Below are 5,836 nucleotides of genomic sequence, written 5' to 3' on the forward strand. Positions count from 1 at the left end.
GTCCATAGTGGTTTGGCTCAAGAGGAAGAGGAGAGACAAGCTGCTCTTGCTGCCAAAAAAGTCAAAGAAGAGGCAGAAGTTAAGCTTCAAGAGGAACGAATACAAAGAGAACAAGAGGAGAAACTAGCCAAGGAGAAAGCAGAAAAAGAAAAAATGGAGAAAGAGAAAGCAGAAAAGGAAAGACTGGCTAAAGAAAAAGCAGAACATGAAAGACTGGCCAAAGAAAAAGCGGATAAAGGAAGGGCAGAAAAGGAAAAACTTAAAAAAGAAAAGGCAGAAAAAGAAAAAATGGCTAAAGAAAAAGCAGAAAAGGAAAGACTTGAGAAAGAAAAGGCAGGAAAAGAAAGATTGGAGAAAGAGAAAGCAGAGAAAGAAAAACTGGAGAAAGAGAAAGCAGAGAAAGAAAAACTGGAGAAAGAGAAAGCAGAGAAAGAAAGACTGGCCAAAGAAAAGGTAGAAAAAGAGAGACTCGCTAAAGAAAAGGCAGAAAAAGAAAGATTGGAGAAAGAGAAAGTAGAAAAAGAAAAAACTTAAAAAAGAAAAGGCAGAAAAAGAAAAAATGGCTAAAGAAAAAGCAGAAAAGGAAAGACTTGAGAAAGAAAAGGCAGGAAAAGAAAGATTGGAGAAAGAGAAAGCAGAGAAAGAAAAACTGGAGAAAGAGAAAGCAGAGAAAGAAAGACTGGCCAAAGAAAAGGTAGAAAAAGAGAGACTCGCTAAAGAAAAGGCAGAAAAAGAAAGATTGGAGAAAGAGAAAGTAGAAAAAGAAAGACTGGCTAAAGAAAAGGCAGAAAAAGAGAGACTCGCTAAAGAAAAAGCAGAAAAAGAAAGATTGGCGAAAGAGAAAGCAGAAAAAGAAAGACTGGCTAAAGAAAAGGCAGAAAAAGAGAGACTCGCTAAAGAAAAAGCAGAAAAAGAAAGATTGGCGAAAGAGAAAGCAGAAAAAGAAAGACTGGCTAAAGAAAAGGCAGAAAAAGAGAGACTCACTAAAGAAAAAGCAGAAAAAGAAAGATTGGAGAAAGAGAAAGCAGAAAAAGAAAGACTGGCTAAAGAAAGAGCAGAAAAAGAAAGACTTGAGAAAGAAAAGGCAAAAAAAGAAAGACTGGCCAAAGAAAAAGCAGAAAAAGAAAGATTGGAGAAAGAGAAAGCAGAAAAAGAAAGACTGGCTAAAGAAAAAGCAGAAAAAGAAAGACTGGCCAAAGAAAAAGCAGAAAAAGAAAGATTGGAGAAAGAGAAAGCAGAAAAAGACTGACCAAAGAAAAAGCAGAAAAAGAAAGTTTGGAGAAAGAGAAAGCAGAAAAAGAAAGACTGGCTAAAGAAAAAGCAGAAAAAGAAAGACTGGCCAAAGAAAAAGCAGAAAAAGAAAGACTGGCCAAAGAAAAAGCAGAAAAAGAAAGATTGGAGAAAGAGAAAGCAGAGACAGAAAGACTGGCCAAAGAAAAGGCAGAAGAAGAGAGAATTATTAAAGAAAAAGAAAGACTGGAGAAAGAGAAAGCAGAAAAAGAAAGACTGGCCAAAGAAAAGGCAGAAAAAGAGAGACTTGCTAAAGAAAAAGCGGAAAAAGAAAGACTTGAGAAAGAAAAGGCAGAAAAAGAGAGAGTCGCTAAAGAAAAAGCAGAAAAAGAAAGACTGGAAAAAGAGAAAGCAGAAAAGGAAAGACTGGCCAAAGAAAAGGCAGAAAAAGAGAGAGTCGCTAAAGAAAAAGCAGAAAAAGAAAGACTGGAGAAAGAGAAATTGGAAAAAGAAAGACTGGAAAAAGAAAGACTGGTCAAAGAAAAAGCTGAAAAAGAGAGACTTGCTAAAGAAAAAGTGGAAAAAGAAAGACTTGAGAAAGAAAAGGCAGAAAAAGAGAGACTCGCTAAAGAAAAAGCAGAAAAAGAAAGACTGGCCAAAGAAAAAGCAGAAAAAGAGAGACTCGCTAAAGAAAAAGCAGAACAAGAAAGACTGGCCAAAGAAAAAGAAGAAAAAGAAAGACTGGCCAAAGAAAAAGAAGAAAAAGAAAGACTGGTCAAAGAAAAAGCAGAAAAAGAGAGACTCAATAAAGAAAAAGCAGAAAAACAAAGACTGGAGAAAGTGAAAGCAGAGAAAGAAAGGCTTAACAAAATAAAAGAGAGTGCACCAAAGGGGCAAATAGAGAAAGATGTAAAGGAGAAAAAAGAAAATGTGAACAATTACAAACAAGAAAAAGAGGCAAATTTAAATAAAAAAACTCATGGACAAAAAGTTGATCAATCAGAAAATGAAAAAGATGAGAAAATATCTACTCGTGGGTTACTTAAATCTTCGAAAAAAAATATCAAGAAATAATAGTAAAATGCCATAACTGTGAGATTTGATTGGAAATAAAAACTCCTAAGGTGTTTACTAGGAACAGCGCTGCAAAGTAAATAACTAAAAGTAGCGTAACTACTAACTGTTTTTAGTGACAGTGGCAGCTGTTCAAAATGGTAGCAAGCTACTTTTTAACTAGTGGTGTAGTAAAACAAAACATTACATTGCTGTTGGTCCCATGGTACAGCTGAGTGAAGGAGGTAATAACCCAACTGTCAACTCACTGTGTTGGGAGGTTCGACTCAGTGAATCAGCTTGCTTGGATGTTTCATGTAAATAAATGATTTCTGATTTCTTAGATCCAACAAGCCAGTGGTTTTCAACCCTGTTCCTGTGGCCCTCTCCAACCGTTCACATTTTGCATTTCTCCTTAATCAAACCCCCCTGATTCACGTCATCACCTCATTAGTAGAGACACCAAGATCTGAAATGGGACACATTCAAACTGTGCAGTGTTGGGGGACTCCAGGACAGAGTCGAAAACCTCTGCAATAAGTGATTTAGCTTGCACAGAAGTGAGTTATATAACTTGGCGTGTTTTAATCATTTTACCCTGTGAATATTTTTTAATATTTTATTATACTCTTTGTTTTCATGCCAGATAAAAAAAAACTGCTATTTGCGGAATTAAATATCAATTGAAACTTATATATTTATAAATTTCATACTCTTAGCTTCAATGTAGTTAGAAGCTTTTTGTTTGTAGCTTGTACTGTTGCTTACTACTTTAAGGATATCTTGACTGTACACTAATTAGGGCTCCTTTACACATGACATTAATCTGTTTTTGAGGATCAAATCACAATTTTGAGGATCAAATAACAATTAAAATCCAGGTGAAGTAAATGCACCCAAGATCTCTCAAACCACAAAAGTTTGGTGGTGGTCTGGTTTAGAGTAGACATTTGACCCCCTTTAATGAACATGTAAATGCATATTCATTTTCCTTGTCTGTTTCCTTGACCAGTATAGGGAGCAGTGAGTCCCAAATGCCCACTCATATGCCCAGAATGTACAATGATCTTCAGACATCTGCAGATATCTTCAGTAAGGAAAAAAACAACCCAGTCACGATCTTCAAAAAAAAATTTTTTTTTTTAAGTACTGTACATTAAATTAACTGCAGTTTCCAGCTAAAATAAACGGTAATGGCAGTAAAATGCCAAGAACATTTTTTTTTTTTTTTTTACACAAATTATGATTACAGAGGAGTTTTCACGTGGTTCTTTACACAATTCGATTTGGATTCTTTGATTCTTAGAGAACAAGGTGGCCGATGGCAGAATTAACTTAAATAACTGTAATATAATAACTAGGTTAGAGCTGTTAAGACGGTAAACTAATTAAGACCTGGTTCTAAGACTTAGCAGCCAAGCAGAAAAACTAACAGCAAATGCGTTTATCTCACATATGCTTTTGTTAACATTATCAGTTAGGTTTAAGGTAGAGTGTAATGTACCCTGAAGTGTAGTGGTACGTTATTTTATTATATGTAACGGCATTAAGCTTTCTGAACTGTCGCAATATGTACAACAACCAAGGTAATAAAATGTTGCCACGTTCATCTGTTTCAGATGTCATCAAACACACTTTTGGCACAATGAGATTGTCTAATTCTTAATAACATCCTTTATTGTAGAAACATTTAAAAGAAAGGAAACGGAAACCAGATTTTCTAGTGTTTTTTTTATTTATTAAATTTTTTATTATCCATCTTTTTTTTTTTTTTTTTTTAATAATGGAAATATTTCGTCATTTTTAATCAGAAGGTCGTAACTCTATCTCAACCTCTCTTGTAGCACTGTACAATTTCTTGGTTTTTATTTATGTTTATCTGATCACACTGGTGACTGGTATGAAGGCATAAATGCAGTCAAGCTAAACAATGTCCAGATACAATATGAATGCAAAACATGTTAATGCCAGGTGTAAACTTGAGCCTCTATGACTGCTGACACAATCGCATAAAAAAAATGGGTTATGTAAGGGTGCTGCTAACTCAAATCCATTTAGTTACTTGAAATACAGTAATAATTGGAAGTTTTGAAATTGCACTTGAATCTGAAAGATCATTATATTTCATAGTTTTTGTTTTTTATTTGCGACATGGCGTATAAGACACAACACAAATGTGTACAGTTGTGCCTGAATTTGTTCATATAGTGAACTATGACATTGATTGTAGCGTTTTTTTATTATTATTATTTTTTTGTTTTTTTTTGAATGAGCATATGACTGACTGGTTTTAAACATTGTGTGTTCATGAGTGTGTAAAACACTTTCATTTCATTTGCGTTAAGTTCAGCACCACTATGAGATGCCATAACGAAAATACGCAGATTTTTTTTTGTTTGTTTAATTGTTTTGTTTTTTTTATCATCTCTATTCACACTGACAGCTGTTCTCACTTCTTCTTGAAGAAAGTCTCTTGCAGGCACTTAAATCATTACGATGACATTTAGTTTAGATACACTGAAGAAATCGATCCGATTTCATCTGATTACTTGCAAAATGACAGTGCAGACAGTCGGATCTAAAAGGTCATATTTGAAAAAACATTATACTTGAATGCAGTGTGAACAAAGCCTAAAATGCTAAAATAAAAATAAAAAAAAAATCTGATTATGACTGAGTACTGATCAAGCATCAGTTCTGCTTTTTCTGAGCCAGTGAAAGAGCTATTGAGGAAAGAATACACTACTTAAGTTTATGAATTGAAGCTATGCAGCTACAATGAGGATCAAGTTTTTAACATTTGCTTATATTTATTCAGCAGTTGTCTGCAGTTGTTAGTTGTATGTGTAACCTACTATTTTTAAACTTTTTTTTTTTTAACAAAATTTTCAGATCAGACAATGTCTGCTCAATTGAATTTGTGAACTGATAGTTGTTTTATTTGTGTTTACATTTGGGTTTATTTTGTTCAGTATAGTAAGACCTTGATCTTATCATTTCTTTGATGGATAACCATTTATTATTGTGTGAAACATTTTATTGTTGTGTGAAACATTTGAAGGTTTAATTATGTTAATCATGTAACAATAATTATATAGTAGAATGTTGTTAGTGTGTTGAAGTTGAAGTGTATTTCTTTACCACTAGTGCTACCAAACAGACAAAAGTAATGTTTCTAGATAGATTTCTGAAAATAAATAAATAAATAAATAAAAAGCCTGCTAAGCAATTTTCCCATCTGCCATTACTCAAACTAGTCAAGTTACATGTCTGTTTCAACAAACAGCAATGCTTTGATAATGTTACAGAACAAATGTTTTCAGGGAAAACGACATGAAAAAGATGTGTATATTTAACTAGGATAAGACAAAGTACTGAAAGTGAAGTAATTTTTATTTGCTAATATATTCATTGACATGGTTTGTCGAGTATGTTCACTGAAACTAGTGTGTGGTTAAATGTTCTAAAAAAGTATCAGGGTAACTGCCTCAAATATATATATATATAGATATATAGATATAACCACACACTAGTTTCAGTGAACATACTCGAC

General features: G+C 33.5%; 1 protein-coding gene across 1 annotated transcript in view; it reads left to right on the forward strand.

Annotated features, from left to right (window-relative positions):
* The window catches only part of unm_hu7910 (un-named hu7910), a 64,354-nt gene that overhangs the window by 29,924 nt on the left and 28,594 nt on the right, over positions 1 to 5,836 (forward strand). The window lies entirely within an intron of this gene.

This window comes from Sinocyclocheilus rhinocerous, unplaced genomic scaffold, assembly GCF_001515625.1.
Source record: "Sinocyclocheilus rhinocerous isolate Xijiao unplaced genomic scaffold, SAMN03320098_v1.1 scaffold36, whole genome shotgun sequence".
In the NCBI taxonomy this organism is placed as follows: Eukaryota; Metazoa; Chordata; class Actinopteri; order Cypriniformes; family Cyprinidae; genus Sinocyclocheilus; species Sinocyclocheilus rhinocerous.